At 36.9% G+C, this 25,851-nt stretch overlaps 1 protein-coding gene and 1 long non-coding RNA gene across 3 annotated transcripts in view; one reads left to right on the top strand and one right to left on the bottom strand.

Annotated features, from left to right (window-relative positions):
- Nucleotides 1–25,851, top strand: part of LOC143153578 (uncharacterized) — an 88,853-nt gene that overhangs the window by 2,895 nt on the left and 60,107 nt on the right. Inside the window, exon 2 of the long non-coding RNA XR_012993865.1 lies at nucleotides 430–497. This is a non-coding gene — a long non-coding RNA (uncharacterized LOC143153578). The remainder of the gene's footprint in view (nucleotides 1–429; nucleotides 498–25,851) is intronic.
- LOC143153577 (dual specificity calcium/calmodulin-dependent 3',5'-cyclic nucleotide phosphodiesterase 1) overlaps nucleotides 1–25,851 on the bottom strand; it is a 258,363-nt gene that overhangs the window by 197,939 nt on the left and 34,573 nt on the right. The gene's annotated exons all lie outside the window — the stretch shown is intronic.

Genomic DNA, 25,851 nt, shown 5'->3' with positions numbered 1-25,851 from the left:
TACGTGCAAAAATAAACCAAAACTATGGAACAAAATTTTCTATAGAAGATTTTTTAATCCGCTGGAAAATAATAGAAATATTTCTAGAGAAAGAGATTCGTTGAATGTACCTGTGCCCCGTAATATTTAAGAATCATTTTTTTCTCTCAACGAAGATACGTATAAAAATAATTTACTTTACGTTTTAGATTTATTTTTGCAAACAAAATTATTTTTTCGATTGTTTACGTTTGTTACTTAGTTTACTAGTTAAACTGCTACACTTTTGCGCACGGATGTGAAATGAAAGAAGAAAGGATGCATCAAAAGTTGAAGAAATTAACAAGTTTGCACCTAGTTTACTCATGGCACGCTTAATGCAAATGAATTTAGGGAAAAAATCTGTACAATTACAAAGGTTTTAAGAACTGTTGCATATTCTGATTACAGATTCGTTGTTATTGCAAAAAGGAGGAAGAACGAACATTCTCCAGATTGAAGAGAGTATGGTACTACGCGTAAGTAGAATGTGTACAGAGTTGAATGATTTTATCTCACAAAGGCTGACTATAACAGTTTGCTCAGTAGGTTAGCATGGAAAGTCTTTTATTTCTCCGCAGAATATCGTATTCAGCTTTGTGAAGCAGTATACGTCTCGGAAAGTTTTTCTTTCCTTCTTTAACATCTTTTATTACGTAAATGTAAGAGTATAGACGCAAGAATATAATGGAAATAAAATAAGAAGCAGATAAGCGTGTAAGGAACGAAGTGCAGCTGAAATACTGTTATTAAATCCCACCCTTGAAGTTGAAGTTTCCTTGAAGGTTTGGTGAATGTGTAGAATAAATTTTCTTACCGATAAATTTGAATAACAATGTAAGATCGATAATTGTTCTACGCTTCTCAAGATTAAGTGTATGCAATATATAGCGAATTTAAGAATAATCATGATACAATGGCGATATTCGCATTTTAATTTTGTACAAAACAAATCCTACAAACTTGTATTGAATTCTCCAGCGATGCGTTCAATAATAATAGGTTTTATCGAACGACAAAACTTATTGAACAACCTAGTATATTAATCGTTACGGAATCTAGAAGGTATTACGATATATTAGGTTGATATGGTAAACATCACGGTATACGGAGCACAACCTTTTACAACTCGAACAAACCGAGCCGCTTGATATCGTATTCACGATTCGAATTGCTCTTCGGAATTCACATTTTCCGATATTTCTCGTTTCTCCGATATTTTGAAACGTCTTCGGCACTTCGTGTTTGCACGACACGATAAAGGATAACGAAGTACTTAAGAGCAAAAACTATAACTCTGCTTGCAACGTACTGGATTCCTTGTTTTCTATTCCCATTGATTCTTAAATAATAAATTCCAATATTTAGAATAAGAAAACGAAAACCTTCACCTCCTTGTTATCGACATCTTGGACATTCGCCAAACATATGTTTCTTTCTTTTTTATCGTACAGAAGAAATCCATGCACTCGTAAGTGGTTAAATCTAATATTATACTTGCTTTACAATCTCACGGTTATGGAATAAAACGAAATATACAAAATTTGTTGTGTCCCGTGAATACTAACACCTCTTGCTTAACGAAGATAAAATTGGTGGATCAACCACTAATACCTCGTGCATTTTTTACACATTATTTTGTATTACGCGAAATTATGTTCATCGTGTGACCCAATCTCCATTAGTACGAAAATTACAAACCATAACGAACTGTAACGAAGATTTACGCGTTCTGTTGCAAATTCTGTAGACACCATTTATAAATATAGAAATATTTCATTAAAATGGTTTATCCTTTATCATTTCTGATACGATTCGTTCGATCACAATTTTTCGTTTTTGCAGAATATTTATCTCACAAAATATTTTTAAAAATACCAGAAAATTATCGATATGTTCGAACGAAATGTTAAAAAATTAGCTCGACGAAATCTAAATTCAATGACTAACCTTTCGGTTCGCGCAAACTTTTTCATCGTCCCGTTCGAACGTTTCTTTTCCGCGTAATCGATCGTTTGTGGATAGTGATAACCGAGATAATTTGAAATTGATTGCCCCGCGATGAAAAACAAACTTTATTACAGTTTGTGATTCGAACCAGCGTAATAACTCCACACCGGAGGAGTTACGACGCTTCTAGTTGATATCAATTTTATTAATTTCGTGTAAGAACGTAATTACATCTCCAAATGAACATTCGTTACGATAATCGATCGGATAATTTTTACGGCCACGAACTCGCGTGCTCAATGCTTCGAGTTCGTAATATTGTCCACGAACGAATAGAAATGTTTACGATAGTTCTGCGAAACTCACCGCTGCCAGGAACCGAGTCGAACGACAAAGCTTAAAACGATTCTTGGCTGTGTTTGCTTTGTCAGTCCGCGTCTAGGTACACAAAACTCTTTTAGTGCTTTTACTGTCGGTGAACGAATACGAGAAATACACTGTTTAATGTATGCATAAACGCGCACGGTACACTTTAACGAGGCGCCGAATAGAATAACGTGTCAACTATGAGCCAAGAATTTCTTCACCTTGATACTCATTTATTATTTTCGAGCCAAGAAAATAAGACAATGTCATGAGTACGGAGCAATGTCTTGAGCGAAGCAGCAAAAAATATTTCCTGTATTTTTCTCCTCTCGAAACGTTCGATTGATTTTCACGAAAAAATGGAACTGTTTCACGTAAACCTTCGCTATACGTAAATATTGCGAGACTAAAAATTATATAACACACGTATTTCCAAATATTACATCGAAACATCGATCGTTTTCGAGATATTCAATTTTTAGTTTACAAACATGGATGTATGTACATGTCATTTTATACGATAATACGTTCAACGGAGTGATTTCCATCTCGCATTTCCGTTTGTATGTTCATGCATAAAACGAATATTCACCATTTTTGCATGGTAACGGGATTGATATACATCGATGATATGCGAGCAATTTGATGCGATTCGAAATTGAACAAATCTCGGATATTTAATATCAACGACTTTATACCTACACTTGTAGTATAAATATAGATCCACGCCAATATCGTAACAATCGAGTAAACGAAACGTTCATTATGAAAGTGGCGTAAGTTCATTTCTTCTAAATCGATCAAATTTTTACCATAAAGAGATTTTGTCCATAAAGAAGTTTCGTTACCAATGAGGTAACATTACCTTACGATAGTGTTGATTTAACTTCAGTTGCTAAACAGAATAAGAAGAACATTCATTATGAAAATGGTGCAAACTACGAATACGAACGAGCTTATGTTCCTACAATAACATAACATACATAGATTCGTATATCGACAAGACATAAGGATATAACGATACAATAGATTTTGTCGTACCACGATTACTTTTAAAATTAAAAATAAGTAAATAGCGCAAATCTACGCTTGTGAAACTGCTGGATTATTGTGAATGCGACGTTAATGCGTGTACAGTTACCAAAAATATATTTTTCTTCGTTTAGTCGAAGAATGTCTATATTTCTTGAACACCTGATAAATTCATTTGTCAGCGATTATCAAAAGCATGCAACATGCTACAGCTTATCAACGTTCTTGAGTCGATCGAAATGTAAGACTTTTTATTAGATTTACACCACACTTGTAACGAACGGTTTACAAATATAAATTTAAAACTTTCCAAACAGATCTTCCATGAAACGATAATTGCTATGTAGCGTCGCGATAACGTTCGTACTATACAATTTTGCTTGTAATTGATATGCATTGGCAGTTTCGTGGAGAAACCAAACGGTTTTCTATTTTATTTTATACCTAAATGGAACCTCTAACCTGTTGGAATAAACATGAGGACCCCAGAAACCAATACGGATAACCAATGGACACATGGAAACGATAGAAGGCAGTGACGAATGAATATCGAATCAATAGTGTTGATACCAGAGTATAAAATATCATTTTATGCAGAACCGTGGGAATTGTATAGGTGAGGAACATCTCCTTGGAAAATTTTCGATTTATTTTCAGTTGTAACGTTCTATATTCATTTGTACCAGGACGACTCAAGTGTCATCTGTATTTTATACAGTGTGGGTTAAATTTTATTTACTACGTCAATGCAGATTATATCAGTTCCATGGATTTAATAGAACGCTTCCTATCCTACGGAACATAAACGTTAACGTTTATAAAGAAAACTATGAATTCGAGAAATTCGCGAGAGCGTTCAAACGTTGATTAAATTTCATTTACCCGCAAAGTGGACCACCATTGATTCAACCCAGTTAATTGTTTCGTAACTAGTGGACGAATTAAAATTTTGTTACAATGGATCGATACGATTTCGAAGGTGATGACATTTGATCTTTCGTGTGTCTTATTTTTATATATATATATAAGTTTCCAACTTTGTTACAACAACGTTCTTACATTACTTTTCACTCAATTTGTCACGTCGTGTCGTTCCAATGCGTGAAAAAAAAACACTTCTGTTCAACTCGTTGAATTCGTCCCGATAGCTGCTAGCTGATAAAAAAGAAGTATACGAAAATGTAAGTGTCATCACCTCGAGGGTACTTCGAAATCGAATATGTGACAAAAAAAACAAAATATTTTATTCGTTCACTGGTTACGGAAAAAATTGAGTTGGGAGAGTTAGGTCGTTCGCCACTATTTCGCTGAGCGAAAGATCACCGATGATAAAACAAGTACCGCCAGAGGCAGCCAAAAACTTTCGCAAATTAAATTACGGAAGTCGGGTACTATGGAATTGCAGTGGAGGTAAATTGTTGTGGAAATATTCGAGCGTGATCCAAAAATCTGTAAGCAAACTGCGAGCATTTTCTAGCTTCTACGGCGCGTACTTTTATTTGCGCGACCTAATCCAGACCGTTGTCGCATAATCTGCAGTTTTCGCCAGCGAAATACGCGAAGTGCTCTTAGACTGCGTTCTTCCGAGGTGGTTTTAGTCTGAATGACCCTTTGCATATCTTCCATCTTCGCTGCTATCGATCCGTCACTGCACGAAACGCGCCACTTAAACAACTGGGCTACTAAATTTCAGTATCGCGAACCACTGCGAACAGCGAGTGCTTGCGAAACGGATAAAGAACGCCAGTTGTTCTCCCGTTGTTTGCAAGTACAGCAACAAGAGACTCGGGAAACAACCTCTCCGGCTGCCGTGAAAACACAAAGAAGTGACACACTTAATCGTAAAAGGAAGAATTTTTACCCGATTCTGTCGAAGAAATCGCACGAGAACTTCGAGCGATGCATCCAATTCTCGATGCTGCGCTACTTCGTAGAACCTAAAAAGAATCTTATTCCTCCTCAATTCTATTAATCATTTTTCGATACAGAACTAGAGAATATTCCGAAAAATATTCGAAAAGTTCGACCAATTTCGCATAGAGGAATACACAAAAACGCGTATTATTGTATTTAAAATGTACGAATTGGAATAAAAATAAAAACGAAGATAAGAATTGCTGACAGTAGGTATCGAGTGAATAATTCAATTTTTGTATCGTTCAATTTTAGAAAATAAAATATTTCTCGATTCTGTACAACTTTTGAAAGCTGTACAGAAAGCCGTTCGTTTTAAAGACTCTCGAAAAACGACGAAGATTGTACTTTAAACCCTCGATAAACATTAGATCGTCAAAATAATATTTTAATCTTACCTATGAAGCTAACGTACGTTCAACTTTGTATCGTTCTCGTCTGTGTACACATGATTTTGACACGTTCAGCATTTGCAACATTTCTCTCACTGACGAACTCCTCGTTTCGTTCACCAGATTACGAATTCTGCCTTCGTTCGTTTCGTGGCTCATCTCCCACATTAAAATTTCCGTTCCTAAATCGATCGAACCATTCTCCGCACGTACGAGCCTATATAAAACACCGGAACTCGTACAACACGAGATAACAAAAATGGACACGCATTTCACCATTACTTTACCAGGTATTGGGTATAAAATTGTAAAAATTTCACGATCTGTCTTTCGAATGCCTTCTACGGACTAAACTGAAGCGTAACAGTTTCATCGCCCACGTCTTTCTAGCTTTGTGCGCTTATGAAACGTATCGCGAGAAGCGTAAACACACGAACTTATGGGACGACCTAATATTTTCGAGATTCTGTTCCTCGAACTTTGGCTCCCAATTGCATTCTTCTGCTCTAAGTCGGTGTCCAAGCGCTAGGTGAACTCGTGCGATTAATTATACGGATTATTTTTACATACAATTGGAACGGTAGCCGAAACGTAAATTAGAATTGGCTAAGGTGGATCGGCGTGAAAGGCGCAGAAATTTGAATCTTGTAAATAAGGTCGCACGGGGAGGGATATTTGCGCAATGTTAAAATGGAATTTTAGTTAACGCTGCAACGATTGCTGGTATAATAATACGGAAGGTAAGCGTCTGTTTTTACGCTACTGGCAAGGTAACGGGTGTTACCTTGTAGACGACCAGCAAGCTGGGAAACGACGATGGAAAGAGGGGCGAACCGATAGGGTGGAAAAGCTTCCAAGACCGACGGAGCGTACTTCTTACAGCTCAGAGAACATCGGTTTCCTTGGAAATTGTTGAACGGTACAGTTAAATAGTTTAGTGGTTCAACCAAGATCGTTTAATGGTTCAAAAGAAATGGTTTAGCAAATTTCGTCGGTCATACTCGGTGGAATAATCTTTGACGATATTTCGATTAGTTACCTGCGTATAGTTACCTATGTTATTGCCTACGATTTATGTGTATCATTTTCTGAGTTAACGATAATGCTTCGAATTAGAACGTTACAGTTCACGCGCTTATTAACTTCTCGAGAAGTATCGGCCCGTAGCTTTCAACTTATTTTAAATATTGTAAAATGAAGGTAAAAGTTAAAATTCTAGACGAATATTCGTTAAAATCTACTCAGGATAAACATATTTTTACCATAAAATGTTCTTCTCAAAGGAAATATTTTTAGCGACACACGACACCGTGTACCTACGTTTGCTTCGATTATTCTCAAAATAGTCCGACTGTTTATGACGAATCTACTTTCTTGTAGTTTAAAGTAACTATTTTTCTTTCAATGGTATACATTGGAAGTAAATATAGGAAAAAATTGAAAGAAAAGTCGGTAAATATTGTAATATTGCTAACCACGATGACAAGAGTCGTGTTCACCTACATAGGAAATCCCCAAGTAGTGGAAAACGACACCGGCAAGTGAGATTCGATACCAATGGTTGTGAGTTACGAGTACGATAGTCGGTCCTCGAATATTGATAGTAAATAAAAGGACTGGTTGATCCATAAAGATAATCTTCAAATCGCAGGATCGGTATTACGAGTCTCAAGTAGTAGAATCAAATACCGATATGACTCAAGGTTGCAAGACCATACTACCAAAAGATTCGAGATTGTAGGGACAGTCGTTATCGTTCCCAATATTGTAACGTAGATACCGAAGACTCCACAATCACTGATATTAACAGCTCCAAAGTTATGGAAGTAGATACCGACGCTATCAAAACTTTCGGGGCAGGCAGTAACATTCCCTGAACGAAGGTAGTCGTCGTGAAATACTCCAAAGTTTTGGAGGACAAGATCAACAACTTGTGGCTTAGACAATAGCGAACAACTGCTGTTGTGAACGCAGAAACTAACAATTCTGAAGTTATAAATGCAGATACTGATGACTCCAAAGTTTTTGGTATAGACATTTATGGCTAATGGGAGCGAATACCGAGGACATCCGAGTGATGAGAACAGATACCAAGGATCTCCAAGTTTTAGAAGATAACACCGACGACCAGTGGCTTGAACAACGAATAACTGTTATTGCGAGTGTACACTGACGGTTTTAAAGTTGTAAATGCAAATATTGCCGGCCCCAAAGCTTTGGGAACGAACATCAATGATCCTCGAGCTAATGGAGTCGATACTAAGGAGTCCAAGGCTTCGGAAGACTGCACAGATGAGCCATGGCTCGCACAGCAGCGAGGACATCCTATTGTAGAAATAGATTCGACAGCTCTAATACCATGGAAATAGATGTTAACAACTTCAAAGCTTTGAGGAGAGGTACTAACCTGACATTGATCATTTATGGATCACATTTGATTGGAATAGTCTCCTACATGGGAGAGGATAAATAATGACGCATCCAAGACGCTGGATTCAGATATTGAACGTAAAACTTTCAAGATGCTAACAAACTTTGATCGATGACAATATTTACAACATACGAAAACAATGATTTGCCGTAGAAAAAGACACTGATAACCACTATGCAAGAACGCGGACTAATCGAATGATACGTTGAGAATAATTCCTAACGATCTCAAGGGACTAATTCATTTTAATCCGATTATATAGTTGAATGATGTTATTAGTAACTTCCATGGTCAGAAATACCCTCGTCCACAACTGGATGTCCATTAATACGAGTATCAAACGCGACAACACAAGAAAAACTTTATTTCCACGTTCCTTGCCATTCGGGCCTGTCTCTCTGTACGTATATTTAAAGCTGACCGCTGTCGGCATGCATCGTTAACAAATTATTGATATTTTTCCATACACAGATCATGCTCGGACATTGTTAGCGATAAATGTACGTTCAAAGTGAAAATTATTTCGACGAAATTAATTTTATAGAAATCTCACGGTATTGTATTCACGTCAAATGTACTGAGATGTGCTTTTCTTTGTATTTTCTCACTCACTTCTAACAGCATACGTTGAAAAGTTTGACCAAAAAGAATAAAAGACACTTTTAGGAAACTTAATTTTTCAAACGTCTCGTGAGACATTGTGTCACTAGATTCTGACAGATAAAAGCAACTTCATCTTTCTTACTTTGAAAGCGTACACCAACGAATGATGAAATACGAACTGCATCCAGAATGAGACTTTATACAACTTTTCTTTTCTTAAGATAATCGTACAATTTTCCTTATCAGAAATATCTGTTGTATATACTTTTCTAGAAAATACTAAAATTTATTCGTCGCAAAGAAAAAATAAAGTACAAACATCGTCCACGAATTGAACACAAATACATGTTGTAAATAGAATGGAAAAACAGTGAATGTTTAATTCACTAGAAGAAGAAGGGTATCAGCTAATGGAAGTGTAACAGTGGAAACGTACCAAGGTTTTTGTATATTTATTTCTTCATTAATGTAATTATCGTTTATCTAAAGTGAGGGTGTATGTTAACAAATTAAGCAGGCAGCGTATTAAGGTAATCTGATCGTTATCTGGATCTATCCCGTTGGTAATTTAGAAAATGAAGTACAAAAAAAAAGGAAGGGGAGCAGTCTGGAATAATTTATTTACGTTTCTGGTATTAGGAGAGGTGAACATCGTCGAAAGGTACACTGGCAGATAATTCGAATGGAATCGTAAGAGAAAACCGTGGCTTGGTAATTGATACGACTTATGTTTTATTAAACTTCAAATAAGTAGTATTACTTTTCCGTAGAAGCGATACTATTCTCGATTGTATAATTTAGTTTATAATTTTCGTACAGATGTATTTTTCGGAATCACAATTTACGAAATAAATTTATACAAAGCGTATTTTGAATATTATACTTTACCTTTACTTAATTACCAAATACGATACGATTCTATGTGACATAGTAGTAATTGTTAAATTATTAAATTTCTATGGCATTGTTCCTCGTACAAATTTCCATTTATTTTGGCCACCTTAATTGCACGGGTATACAAATAATCAAACAATGCGATTGAAATTGAAATCATACATAACTGAATTCGTATCTTTTTGTTAGCGTATACGTTAATAAAAATATAATCTTTTTATAACGTTTTAAATAAGAAATATCGATAACCTTGAGATCTCGAAGAGATATTCTCCAATAAGAAGAGTCGTTAAAAGTCTCTTAAAACGAATAGTTTCTTCTTTACTTTCTTCTTTACCTTTTTTCGATGCCTTAAAAGTACCTCGTATATTGAAGTGGTCACGATAAACGAAAAACACTCTCTATTATATTTTATTACCGTTTTACGACATAAGCTGCTCAATTAACCTTAAATCTGTCTATCGCCGAACACGAGTTCTAAACAGTTGGAAGAATAATACAATTATTTAAAAGTTTCGACGCCGTTTGTAAATTTTTCAGAACGAGAGCTTGTTCTTTCCACATTTTAGACAAGAATCTTTTTGTTGCAGTGCGGGCACGACATTCTTAAACCGAGGGAAATGTTGTGTCTTTTACTTCGTTGCAATAGTTGAATTATTCGTTTCAGAGCATTGGTAATACCATCGCCCGTTTCTTCTTGTGAACGAAGAAACCGTATATCTTCGAAAACTTTATTAAATTCACGGGGCACTGCTCTGATTGAAGGTTCGACATGAATAAAACATCAGTCTGTACAGAGAAAAAACACAAATTTACCGAAACTTTTCCAGGGAAACTAGTTAGTTTCGTCAAACTTAAAGTGATACGCCTTAACGCGAAAGCCTTAACTTCGAAAACTTGAAAGTGCGGAACAGTCTGTTGGCCAGTCGGTTTCTGTGTCGGTTTCTCTGGATCGTGTATACACTACACAGGGTATTATACAAGAAAGTCAGAAAATCTATACAGTGTATCGTACATCCAAAAACTAAGAAATAAGTCCCACAATGCATATGAACCCACAAACAGTTACAGTAATTTTTTTTAAATATAGTCATTTTTTTTTATATAATCATTTTTGTTTAATGTAGTAATTTTTTGAATATAGTAACTTTTTTTAAGTACAGTCACTTTAAGTGCAAACATAAATTAATACTAAAATTCGATTAAAAAGACACTTTACCCAAAATTTACGATATAAAATTATGCTCGTAATTTTCATATTACAAAATCAATCTGTACAATTATTAATCTCGAAGATAGAAATTTCATTCGTACAAACTGTTTTAGCAGGAAAAAAAAGTACGAATCGCGAACTTCGACGTCTCGTATTTTCTGAACAAATACGAAACTTACAAAACGATGGCTCGACAACCCCTCCATTTCCAACCCCTTCCAACCTTTACCTCTTAATTTCACGTGAACATCGTATTTCAGTTTTATCAAAATCTCCGACAACGAGTGCAAAAAATGATCGATTTCTTGTGAAATGACCCACGAGTAAGTGAAGTGACGTCCTTGTGCTCTTCCTTGAGTTACAGTATTAGCACAATCGAACCACTTTGTATTATACATCTGCTGCGAAGTAATGCTTCAACCAGAATTGGCTCCCTCTCAAAAATAAATGGTTTACTGACCAACCTTTACTGCTACTTTTCTCTCTCCGTTTGGGCATATAGGATACGATTGTAAATTTTTTAGCACGCTGTATATTTTGTCCATTAAAGACACTTCTCGCTCGAACTACGACAAATTTTATACACGAGCCGTCACTTTTCCTTTCTCACTTCGATAATACCACCAAAATGGATTCAGACGATACTCTCGTCTCAGAATAGTGTCTCAATATTTTGACAACTCTTTCGAATCTTTTCCTCGAAAAATATTATAAATAAAACGATGTAAATGATCCGACAAAAATAGTTCCTTCATTGTTGATATATTGCAGAGAATTCATAAACTCGACGGAAACTATCCTCTCCATCTATATTATTTTATAATCACATTTATTAAAGAACTGAGTTAAATTATTAAAATATCGTAACATAATTACGAAGATGGAGTATCGAGTGTGTTTAAAGTGATAGTTCCTTTCTCGTTGGCACAAAGAGCGATCAAATATTGCAGACAATATTTATGTAGTATCAACAAGGAAAGAACTATTCTTTTCAACTATTTATATCCATTGGTGAAAAACGAAGCGCAGCTGTTACAATCGGATTCTTTTGGGCTTAAGTGCGGTATATTTATTTTCCAACATCTGCTCGAGGTTATTTAATAACGTTATTCCAATAACGCTAACTGAGTACACGTTTGTAAAAAATGTGACGTTATAGTGTTCACAGTTAGCGAATAAAGCCCGAATTTTATGCGTCTGAAAATTGACTTCACGCCAACCATGCCACAGTTAGCCCCCCTTTCTTCACCCACTTTCGAGACCCAGCTACGTCTCAATCTCCACCAACTCCCTTCCGCAACCCCACTCGGTATACTCATTTTCGTGCACCTATATCTATCTTTGCTCATCCGACCCTTGAATTAAATTACACCCCGGAGGTTGGGAAACGAAGCCACAACCAGGCTAAGGGAGCGACCACAACGGAGATGTCGTTTCGTTTCGTTTAACCTCCATGTCGTTTCGTTCCCCTCTTTGTGCTTGTTTTGTTTTTTTTATTCTTCGTCTGCATGCACTGTAATTTTACAACGGTAAAGATCACTCGAATCCTTGAGCGACACGATGCTTCGATTTTATTCCATATTGTTGAAAATTCGAGCATCACAATTCTGTTAAGTTCAAGGGGATGAAAGTGTCAGGTGCGTTTAATGTTCCAATATTTTCACCGAATATATAATCTGTTCAGAATGGGTACTATAATTTACAGTACTGGAAGTTATATACCAGTTCGCATGAAATTATAGCCCATGTGACTTTTCAGTCACGTTTTTGTGTTGCGACAATATTTATCTGATTTTACAAAAGGAGCTAATAGAAATTTTCGAGGTGTGCTATTTTTACCACGAGACAGAAACGTAGAGAAGAAAAAGGAATTTATTAAAGTTTTCGAAAATTCATAAAAGTTATTAACACCTGAAAACATTGTGCTAGCTCGATTTGTAACGAAAGTAATTAAAGCACGAGAAAAGTTTTACGTAGAAAACAAAGTTTTGTATAATCCTTTGTATCGTTTTTGCAACGCTGAAATCACCTCTATTATTACCACCACGCTTTGCAGTATAGTGTATATAATATTTTTGAAACGAGAATGAGGTCGCGGGTAATTTCAAGGGAGATATTAACAAAATGCGACTCAATTGTAAAATAGAAGCGAACTAAATCGCACATAGATTACAAATGAAACACTTGATCATTCTCGACACTCCCTTTATACTTTCGGGTTCACCTTGCTTTGATCGATGATGACACGAAGATGACTATAGCTTCAATGTTCATTCGGGTTTCGTTTAACCATTTGGATCGCTCGCAGTGTCTATATAAATTGTACCATTTGAAAGCTCTAGACCAAATTTTATGACTCATTATTTTTTAGAAATGTGTCGATGCTTTCGTTCGAAGGTGCGAATTTAGGTCAAAAGCAGCAGAGTGCTTTGTACTCTAAAATGTACGTATAATACATAATACGATGCAATGCAGTGAAATTTCACATTTACCGATCTAAAGCATAGGTTTAAGAAAAATTGAACTTCGTGGCAAAGTAAATAATTTGAAATATTTTATCCGAGGAAAATATTTGATCTAGTGCCTATTAGCTTAGATTTAAGTTACGTTGAAAAATATGCTCGGTTTTACAACACAAAAAAAAATGTGGATTTGCGTAGAATAAGTGAAGCTATGCGTTTGAGAAAATGTCGGTCGAGTGTCGGCTGCAAGAGAGAGAGTAGATGAGTGTAAATTAACCTGCAAACCGTGGTCATGCGATTTGTGTGAGTAGAAAAGCTACGAAGGCATATGTTGTATAATTAAATTAAATTTCTTAACTGATATTATATGTTTGCAAGCATATCATTGTATAATTGCTGTTTATTACATACGAACACACAATTTTTAACACTATATTTTTCATTTTTTTGTAATAATTCTGCACTCTACGGTATATTATGTATTTAAAGATAAAGGAAAGAATTGATAATTCTTTAACGATCGTATCAATATTTTTCTGTTATTTCTCCTTCTAAAGCATTGAAAAACGTTAAATTCGGTTTAAAACATCTCAGGGATCTTTACTCGCCTAGGTAAGTAAAGTCCATCAGGCTCTTCTCAAGTTCTGCTTTTACGCTTCAAAGATATCAAAGCTTTCTATTCTTGGTAATATAAGAATACTGCGTTAAACCAAGGTACATTAAATTCCTTTCGCCGTAATTTTCTCGAATATAAACAAATAACAAAGAAAACTTAATTATCTATTCGCGTAGACAATAACGTGTAATATAAATTAGTATATCATGAATTATTAAAGTGGACGTAGCAAACTCTGAACAAAATTGGCATTTAGTTTTCTTTCTTTCCAGAAAAACATCAGCAATAATCCAGACATTTCTTTCTTCTTTCTCGTTAATAGTAGCTTAAAACATCAGGCGATATTGCATCTCAAATAATCCAAATAATAATGCAAAGGGAGTCATGCGTTATTGACAATTAAATAAATTACATGAATTTATTAAAATAAATCTCTCAATAAATGCATAATTTCTTACAATGCACATAGATACTACTTTCGTAACAAAAAATATTTGATTATTTTTCCCTGCCAGTCGTAAAAAGACAAAAAAGAATCCAAGTGTTAAAGAATCGAAATAGTCCGAAACCTGTCGTTTTTATTGGACATTTATTTATTGGATACATTTATTCCTTCATTCGATATCTTCAAGATTAGGTTAACTACCAAAGGGGTCAATTTGACTTGTTCCAAATTTTTTTTTAAAATTACTCGATTCTTAACGGTGTCATTGCCTACAATATTCATGGACAATTATTAAAATAGACAATTAATGATACTGATCCTTTTTATTTACTTAATAAATAAGTCAATAATATTATTCGATGTCCTTCATTGCTCCGAATGGTATCTACAAAAGGGTGAAGAATAAAAAGTAGAACGAAACCACGAATCCCAAAAATAGACCGAAATGAGTTAACGTAGGCTATTAAAGAGGACTGATGATATTTGATCACCGACATTCGACAAAAAAATAGCCGATGAAGGCCAAGGTGAAGTGTGGACGCTACTTATCGGCTCTAAGTCCGTTACTCTGCTCGTTTACTCAGCGAGAAGAGATTTATGTCGAGGGCTTCGAAAAGAGAGGTAAAATCACGAGAGAACGAAGCATCACTGATTCGATACCTTAGCTTTTCGCCAATGTTTGATTTCGAGAGATTTTGTTGTACCTTCCGCATAACTTAATTATTCTCACCGACGACGAGAAAAATTTTTCTACCACACGATAAAATGCGGAAGTACTACCGTGGATGAGTTCACACTAAGGCTTATTCGAATAACGTAACATTCTTAGAGAGGTTCCTAACCTTTTCCTATTAAGATTTTCTTACAGTAATGGATCCCTTATAATTTATACCGGGCTTGTGCAATCACGACGATGAAAAAAAAAAAATTTTCCGTATATAAAGCTAAATTCGAGATAATTTCCGAATATTTTTGTTTTTTCGCTGCCTCAATTTCGCTAAGTGAAGCTTTACTCGAAAGACTTTGAAGATGATTTAATTTAAAGAAACTTTTTCATTCGAAATGTACGACCGTCTATAATTGCACTAAAAGCTTCTGTTTGATTTCACCTCGGACAAATTAATCGAGCAATGAAACTATCGTGCATGGAATGAAACTGCGGAAAGTACGCGCATATTGTACACGTTCACTTACGTACGTTTCTTCTCCGTTTCGGCCAAGTGCCAAAAAGAGAAGAGGCAAAAAGAATGTTGCACTGCGCTTATTACGCTCGAATGATTTCAGTTGCCTTCGTAAGTCATCGTCAGACACCGGATTTGTCTGCATTTTCCGCGTGGCCTTAATTCCACCGCCATCTTCCATCGCGTCGTAAACAAAACTGGCAAAACCTTGAGAATTTTCAGGCACAAAATTAATTACTCCCCGCAATTTTTTACGTACACTTAGTTCAGCGAAACTTATTATCCGCTACCTTGCACCGTTTCCATTTTTCTAATTGTTTCCTACATACGTCGCGTGCTATCGCTTTATTCGCGAAGAGTGAAATTTTTTAAGGAATTACTTGTTCTATTGTATTATTAGATTGTTAACTCGTTAAATGATGATAGAACACCGAAGACGGATGGATTCATCGAAGAAATAAAATAACCTGAAAATGGGAAAATGGGAAAACAAGCAATAAGAAATATCGCATTGCAGAAAGTTTCGAGTTCGGATTGCAGACATAAATTGTTCTTTTTCTGTGCTGGAAGGGAACAAAAATGATAGAAATACACTTTTTGGTGAAAGACAAAGCAAAAATTCCACGATCCTCCACGATATACACTTCCGATAAGATCGCTGTAGCCAAGACTTAGAAAATTCATGGTATAGAAGCTTAATTGCGCAAGTAGAGCTTACACAAAGCAAATGTAATCGCGTTTGGTTCTCCGAATCTCTTAGTAGTAAACATCGCGTTCATTATTTACAAACAAATACGTGGTAAACATTCACATGGATGACAGAGTTTAATTGGATTTTAATCTATCTGTAATGGCCGCGTAACGTCGGTTTGCAAATAATGGTGCCTGCATACTGCGATACATACTAAATGCATACTAGAACGTTTAATTACAAATATGAGTCAATAATTATCTTATGTTCGGTGTGCTACCGTAGTCGAATCAAAATCAATTAACCGCTTAGAACCACTTCTCTTGACTGTGATCGTAACGTATTTTCTACTTTAACGCCATCTTAGTTTTCTCTCTCTGTGCGAGGATCAGAGATCACGTGATTGCACGAAACGGTGTACGGGGTGGGGGAATCAGCTGTCAGTGGCATTGAACGGCCGATTAATTTTCCCTTGACTCGATCTCGTATACGTAAACACTTGACAGAAGTACAAGTACTAGCAAGCAGCAAGAAAATTCGCTCCGCGTCCATGTTACTCGATATATGTTAAACATTCCAAGTATTCTGAATCGATTAAACGACTGGATTTACGATACGTGCGTTACTTCCTCGCTATTCTTGAGATTAAGAATTTTTGTGCACATTTGCAACGACACTCGCATTTTTAGTAAATTATAGCGAAAACCCTTCAAATTTCCAACGGTTGCAAACATTTATAGTATCGGTTACGGTTCTTAAAACGGTTACAAGGATGTAACTCGACCGAAATGGTAAACATGCAATTTTTGTTTCATGTTCCAAAGATAATTAATAATTCCGGACCTGTGTCTACGCCAATGCGTTCCAGTCGTTATCCTTTCGTCTCGTTGTGTTCAACTCCTATGATTTAAGTTTCGATAACGCGTGTTATAATTAACATCAAGTTCGATCACGACTCTCACTGTCCTCGAATCTTCTTTCTAATATTTCAAATTTTCTTTTCGAAGACATTGTACAAATTTTCTTTCTAATATTTCAAATGTTCTTTTCCAAAACATTATAGAAAGGTTTCTTTCCAATATTTCTAAGAAAATATATTTTAACGTACAAATGTGGACAAGATTCACCCCTGGTTCTCATGTTCCTCCCGATTTCCTTACCACGAGTCTCACACGATATTGTGAGCAAAAGGTTTAAATACCTCTTCCTCTTTGCTTCTCTAGACTCTAGACTCGTTACACTGCACAGTACGTTCTGCACGTATAGTATATCGAAATTTCCATCCCTCGTGTTTAAAGAATTGAAATTAACTCGTATAATGGCGCACGTAGGTTCCTGCGTGATGTCGACCTTATAAACGTCGAGATCGACAAAATGCGACCTAAAAACGGGGATATGCTTAAAGCAGATGTGGCCCCTTGGTCGTAAAAGAAGAAGAGTATCCAAGTGGCAGGGTTTTGCCGGATTCGCGAGGGATTCGTTCATCTAAAAACGTCTTTCCGTGAACGTTGAAGTAGACGCTCGTAAAAGGAAAAACATCCGGTTGAAACAAACAAACCGATATCGTTTAGCGAGCCCCTCGCGTCACTCGCGTTACGATTTTAGCATGCAATCGATGGCGATATCGCGTGAATGATGAATTTCAGGAAACGGAATAGGATGCACTCGACGATTGCGAGAGTTTCACGGTTGCGTTTCGTTTCTGAGTACTTTGAGAATGTTTGGAACATCTCACCGAAACTTGGTAAAGGAAGGAAGAACGTTTTTATCTTGGGTCTGACAGTGAACTCGTTAGTCAGGAAACCGGAGCAGTTTCTGCCTCGAAGACTGCGACAATCGTTCTTTTAACAGGAAAAAATGGGGGAATACCAATTATTTAAGGAAAATTGTCGGAAAACAAACCTGCATTGTAACATTTGTTGAATTTTTTTTTTAATTAACGGATTCTTCGCATCCTGACGAAATACGAAACGCGTGAACTTAATCGTTTAAAAAAAATATGAAAAAAAAAAGAAAAATGTCTTTCTTTCATGTTTCATAAATGGAAGAATAAAATAAAATAAATTTTAGATTCACAGTGTTGCTATCTTTTAAGTTTTCTTGTAAGATGCTGTAAGGAATTTTATACAATTTACTTGCAGATCGTGTGCAGAATGTTTCTCGTTAATGTATTACAGAGAGTTTTTTTAAAACCGTCTTCGTTCCAATTTCCACGATTTGATTTTCTAATCCACTTTCTCGGCATCTAGAAATAAAAAGAAACTGTCGAGTAATCTGAAAAATCGTTCTCGTTCGGCTGTGTCGATCGAGAAATCTCGATTACTCGACCGACATTTTCCTACAAGCACGCTAAACGTGCAATTTATAATGTAAAACTGAAAGCAAAATAATAAAATAAAGTAATACCTGCTACTTCGAAAAATTCTAACGAGAACGTGGCAAATTTTCATTCGAGTATTAATCGTTGCGGATTAATCGACTGGGTCGAAATAACAACACAAAGAAGATTGGTACAAAACAAAATCGTATTTCGAATATTTGATCGGCCGGTATTCTTTCATTTTTTTTTACATGATTTCAAGGGGTGCTATAAATTGTCACAGGCTCCATCGACACCTGCGTATTTTACCTATCGAAATAGGTGCATCGATCGATAAATAACGCTTTCTATGGATCTCGTTTAACCGTAGACGTTACCAAAATGGCGTTAAAAATTCCAACGAAGACAAACTTTATTCCTTCGTAAATGAAACAAGTTCCACGCTGTACGCACACTTCCGCCTACGCGTATCTTTGTTTGTTCAGCTTGGAAAATGCAAATGAGAACACCGATACGATTCTCTGAAACTGAATTTCGAAAACTCGTGCGAATAACCTTGCGCCCGAGAAAAATTACAAATTTTAGAACACCTACAGATCCATTTTTCGACGAGTTGTCCAATCTTGAGAACATTCGATATAAATATTTAAATTATCGAAAAACTCGAATCTAAATCATTAGATTTTGAAAATCCCAAGTACGTTCGAAATGTTCGAAAGTTACTAAATTTTTTACTTTAAACCGGTTATTCACTAATTCTGCTGTTTAGAATGTTTAATTTGATCAAGATTCGAATAAGTTTGCGAGACATTCGTTGGAGAAAGCGATTAGTTTAAGAAATGTTTCTTAATTCCCGGTGTTGTAAGTTCTAACTGCATCGTGCGATTTCCGTAGGATCGATTCGAAACGGTAGACCGATTTAAAGAAGGTCGAAGGTAATCGCGTCTATTCAATCGCCTTAATTGAGAAGAGAGATTCCCCGATCCTAATTCCGCGAAAACTTTATGCGTGGACGATTTCAAATCCATAGCTCGTCGGTGGTGATTTTCACCAGCAATTTCATCGTCTCGATTGGAAAGTTTCGTGCGGTTCAATGGTATCCAGACATTAACGAAATTCATTATCGGTTATTTTCTACGAGCTACACGAACACCGTTTGACATTATCGCGAAAACGTCAGTGGATGACAACTAACCCCTTGCTACCTTGCAGCTGCATGATTTTTCGAATCGTTAATTTCCCGCTGGCCGTTTTTAATTAATTCTAAATCACGTCTGGAAGAAAATAGACTCGCCGATTCTCCGTTTCCAAACGTTTTTCCAAGCGAGGCATGACAATGAAATTAAATATTGACTTCTCCCCCTTGGTGACAATGAAATGAAATATTCTCGTGCACCTTTCGAGTGGATAGAAATTTTCGTAAATAATCAGAAAAATAATAAAGAAACGTACATGCACCTCGATCGAGAGATCGTACCGGAAATACCTTGTTTCACCGAGGTACAAATTTCGATACGTTAAAAAGACCGTGACCCGCGCAAACTATTACACGGTGTGCAAAAATTATTGCACAACTTTAGTTAAGCAGGTTGGTGTTCCAATAGTTAGAATTACTTTCTGCTGTAGTCACGATTTAACGAACTTCAATTTTTGTAATATTTATAATTCTGGAACACCTTAATAGAACGAACACGCATCGCGAATACTTTAGGGAAAGGTAAATTAATAAATTATACTTATTAAGGTGTAACGAGTTAAATTTTTCCAATATTCTTTATACTCGTAGCGCAGCGAGTGATTCTCCATTCGCGTTCGCGTTAATATTCGATTTTATTCCCGACTGTTCACTTTATTATCCATTACCACGAGTTATTACAACTGTATATTATGAGTGTAAAAGTCAATAGGAACCGTCGATGAATATGGCGCGAATTTTATTAATAATTGAACGGGACGATCTGTGAACGCGGCTCGAATATCGAACTAATTAATCGAAGTAATTAATTTTCTTAATAGAATTGGGCTGGTCTCGCTAATTAAATTGTAAATGATAGTCGCGCGTCGGTCCAAGCGTGACCTTATTCCACTACGCGTTCATTCGAATGTTTGAGGCTGCGTTTGTATTATCGGAATATTTTGTAGCGAGCCGTACTACAACCTCCTGGTACGGATCGATTTTAATAGGGCAGCTCGCAAACTATGGTTCGTTACGCGTATTAGTTCGCTCGAGGTTTATAAAAAAAAAAATACGTGCACCTATTTTCGACATTCGTTTGGGAAGCTAGCGAGTTGCAATTCTGTTGTAAGAATAAATCACGATTGCATTTCTTGTTTCATTATTCTCTACTAACGATGGAATTGATACGGTTACATGGAAACAATAGAGTACCAAATATCTCAATTGTGAGAATAAATCACAATCGCATTTCTTGTTACATTATACTCTACTAATTCTGGGATTAATACTAAATTAATATTAAATAACATACTACGATACTTATTGGAAGGAAATGAAAAGTATTCAGATCTTGAATACTTGGTACCAATTTTAAATATTGGTAATATTGGAAAATCGCAAAAATACTGGTATTTTTACCAATGTTATCAAATATGATAAAATTCCGTTGTGTGTCCGCAATTTTTCAAACAAATGCAAATCTACCAACGTTGAAGCAATTCTTTTTCGAAACGATAGCGACTGGTACAGTCGGGGCTGATATTGTCAAGCTCGAAATTGCGGGACACGAAATTGAGACCCTGGTCTAACCCAGAAATCTCGGCTAGGTATTATCCGGTACGAACAATCTTGACCTCGTGAGATCCGGTAGGGACGCGCATAAACTCCTGGGACGTGATAACAATGAATGATAACACGAGTCGGGAGAACCGATGGTGACGACCCTGAATACACGGATCGTGATAAAAACGATCCAGAGTGCCTTAGAAACACCGAAGAAGCTTATCAGACTCGTGAGAACCGGAATAGGCAATGTTCAGACTCGTGAGGTTACATTTTGCATAATTCTGTATTCGTATCGCACACATGGACCCTGAATTCGCAACAAAGTAGTGCAAAGGTTGCTCGATGCATCGAGAATACACTCGAAGCGTTGAAAAATCGATATCCCACATCGAGAACTCTTTTGGATCGGTGAACGCGTTGATGTTCCTCGGTAAACATTCCAGACGAAGAAATGTCTCGCGTCATTTATATTGTACGACGACAGCCTAAGTCTTTCGAGATTGGATTGGCCTTGCAGAGAAGAAGCAGAAGTTCTTCGATGGAACCCAAGCCGGGGAAAAAAAGAACTACAGATATTGAACCGAGTAAAAAGTGTTTCACTTACTGCTCTATTTATGGAAAAGTATTCTCGGGTTATTTTATAAAACGTGCTCGGTAATCTGTAACGAAAAATATTGTAGTATCGTAATTTTAGGATAACGTATGTTTAGGAAAACGTAGCTTTACGACAGCATACTATAGCTTTAAGACTTTCCTTTTTCGGAAGGCAAGGCATCGTCGAACCCAGCACAGTTGAACCGAGAAGTGTCGAACCGAACATAGTTGAGCCGAGAAGTGCCGAACTGAACACATTTGAGCCGAGAAGTGTCGAACTGAACAGAGTTGAGCCGAAAAGATTCGAACCGAGCACAGTTGAGCCGAAAAATGCCGAACCGAGCACAATTGAGCCGAGAAGTGCCGAACTGAACACATTTGAGCCGAGAAGTGTCGAACCGAGCACAGTTGAGCCGAAAAGTGCCGAACCGAGCACAATTGAGCCGAAAAGTGCCGAACCGAGCACAATTGAGCCGAGAAGTGCCGAACTGAACACATTTGAGCCGAGAAGTGTCGAACCGAGCACAGTTGAGCCGAAAAGTGCCGAACCGAGCACAATTGAGCCGAAAAGTGCCGAACCGAGCACAATTGAGCCGAGAAGTGCCGAACTGAACACATTTGAGCCGAGAAGTGCCGAACCGAGCACAATTGAGCCGAGAAGTGCCGAACTGAACATAGTTGAGCCGAAAAGTGCCGAATCGAGCACAATTGAGCCGAGAAGTGCCGAACCGAGCACAATTGAGCCGAGAAGTGCCGAACTGAACACATTTGAGCCGAGAAGTGTCGAACTGAACAGAGTTGAGCCGAAAAGTGCCGAACCGAGCACAATTGAGCCGAGAAGTGCCGAACTGAACACATTTGAGCCGAGAAGTGTCGAACTGAACAGAGTTGAGCCGAAAAGTGCCGAACCGAGCACAGTTGAGCCGAAAAGTGTCGAACCGAACATAGTTGAGCCGAAAAGTGCCGAACCGAGCCCAATTGAGCCGAGAAGTGTCGAAACGAGCAGGATTGAGTCATGAAACGTTGTAGAGAGTGGTATCCTAGTCGCATTATTTACTGTTATTCAGCTATCGTCAAAATATTAATTATTTATGACTTAATAAATCATATCACAATATTGTTACATCTCGATATCGTATTACGCAAACAGACCAGAACGCGATAAAATTCACCGCAATATCTCCGAGCGACCATCCAGAAAAATATTTACAGAAACAATGGATATGCGCGATATTGTTCTTCTCGTTTCTAATTTAAATATTGCAGCTCGATGTAAAAGTCGTGACGCGTATAAAGGAAGTTTACCGACCGTACGATAATAAATTTATGACCGTGTTAATAAATTGATGAATTAAAAAGTAAAAAGTGTCCACGAGGGGAAACTGTCTACACTTGCACGAAGAACGATGAGACAATGTCGCGAAATGTGTTCGTAACGAAGACGTTGAAACGACGAGTGCGTTCGAACAGATAAAAATGGAGAAAGGTTATTACAGTTCGATAAAATGGCTTATCGAGGAAATGTACACAGTGCAAGCGCACTCCTGGAATCTTAAAGGACTCCTCGAGGTAACACGTTAATTGCACTTGAAGTTTCCCCATTGCCGAGGATGAAGTCCATTAAGCTCTGTGTTGTTTACACAGCAATTTTTCCTCCTTTTCACTTTCGTTCGTTAAGGAACAACGACCAATAAGGACGAGATAAAAATGGAAATGAATGATAATAAATGTCGTATAATTCCGAGAAGCGCCGTAAAACGTCTTGCCGGGCATAAAGTACTTCCTCCGTTCTTTTCCGGTGATTTTGTTGCATTTCGTTTCGTAATGCGTTTAGCTTGTTAAAGTCGCGTCCCGCGAAGACAAGTCCCACTTATTCAAATGAGAATGAATTATCGTGCCGGTACGAGATCTCGTTATAATCTCGTTATAATCCACCAGCATTAATTATACACTTTGGACCTATCCGAACGATATAGCAAAATAATCTACGTGAAAATTTTCCGATCTCAACCGATTCGATTCAAATACGGATGTTGAACGATGCCAAAATCTAAACTTGATTCGTCTGTTCGTCAAAGTTTTGATATTGTTTCCCAAACAAGAATTGTCTGGAAAGATTTTGTTTGTCTACCATCGTTGCTCCAGAGCAACTTAATGAAAAGTGCTCTCAGATTTTGCTTCGCTTCACGTCGTTAAATTAATCTCGAGCGAATGTTAAGATATGTATGTGTATTATGTATATTATATGTTACAGTGTTGTTAGTATTAGACGTGGTATTGGTAATAGGTTTCCCTTTTCACTAAAGATAGATCGACTGTGTATAAAACTAAGCTAATCGTCTTGATCGATCTCGGCACGTGTCTTTACCTTCTTCGTCACTTACATCTTTTACAAGTCTCTCGTCTTAGCGCGCCTTTTCAACTGTCCTCGCTTATTACGACTTTACTCATTCTCTTTCATTCTAATTCTCAATCTCTCTCACTTCAGACATTTGGCCACGTTCACCCATCCCAATCGTTCGTCTTTTCCAAACACTCTTCATTCTCTACGGACCACACATTTCCTTTCGTTCTCACGCATTCCCACGCTCGGTCGTCTTGCACGACACCCTGTAAAAGGGTCGCTCCTGCCTTTTAAGAAACCTGGCGACAGATCGACGCCAAGTGTTTACCTTAACGCAGTTTCGTTCGCGCGCAATGTATCTTCCAAACCTGCACTCGAAACAGGCCCAAACGGACACGGAAAATCCGATACCACAAATATAATTAATTGCTCTTAGGCACGGTTGAATTTTGCACGGAATTGGAACGTTGAAAAGAACATCTGGTACATTAAGAGCGAATGGTATATTTATTTAAACGAAAAGCAACAATTCATACCTGACATTGGTGTATCAGAAACAAAGATTCTGTCTGTACATTGTTAACACTTTTATAAAACTTTGTAAAGGCAGAAAATGTGTAAAACGAGACACATGGAAACGATCTGTTGATTCGAATGGTGAACGAACGAATCGCTAGAGTGAGCCACTGTAGTGGCGCATTGTAACGTAAAATGACATCCGTGAAAGCCACTATAATGGCGCATCGTTCCTGAGAGATTAGAATTTTGCCGAGTACAACTATTGAAGTAAATTGTTGTTTCCTTTGTCGATCGTTTCGCCGGTTCTGTGAATTTTACGTTGTCACGGCGTAACAATTTAACAACGTGAAAGTGAATCTCGCGGTAATCCGACTCTCTCGGAAAACGATGGGTTTCTGGTACTCGAAATCGTCCGAGTTGACATATTCGTGCAAACATGCACGTGCTCGTAACTCTCGACATTGCAACACGATACGTTCTAAGACGAGACCGGAGAACAGATGCTCGCGCATTTGATCCACCGACCGCAAACAAACCTGTACAACTCTCCTTGTCCCTCTGTTGGTAAATACGCACAAGCCATCTGCACACGCGCATGCTGCAGATGGACAGAGGTTAATATCACACGTGTCTACGCAATTAGTATCTTCCGCGTATGTAGACACACTCGCAGCGAAATAGCGCGCTATCAAAGCGATGAAGCTATACCACTCGATAACGTGCACCCGTCGAACGATATACGTACGTGCGTATGTGTTGGATGTACAAAATTAATTCTCCGTTCCTAAATTAATTCTATTCAAATTCAACTTTTCGCGAACACTCGTGTATCGCGAGTTTTATTATTATTAATGATATTATTAATATTTTATTATTAATGATATTATTAGTATTTTATTATAGTTATATTACTAATATTTTATTGTAGTTATATTATTAATATTTTATTATAGTTATATTATTAATATTTTATTACAGTTATATTATTAATATTTTATTATAGTTATATTATTAATATTTTATTTTATTGTATTTTTTATCGTTTTCATCGAATAATTATTTTCAACTATTTTCAGTTGCATTATACTCGATTGTGTCTTTTGTAAGAAACAAAAATGTATAC

Source organism: Ptiloglossa arizonensis, chromosome 13, assembly GCF_051014685.1.
Source record: "Ptiloglossa arizonensis isolate GNS036 chromosome 13, iyPtiAriz1_principal, whole genome shotgun sequence".
Classification (NCBI taxonomy): Eukaryota; Metazoa; Arthropoda; class Insecta; order Hymenoptera; family Colletidae; genus Ptiloglossa; species Ptiloglossa arizonensis.
Note: the sequence above shows the minus strand (reverse complement) of the source record. Positions and strands in the feature narration are given on the sequence as shown.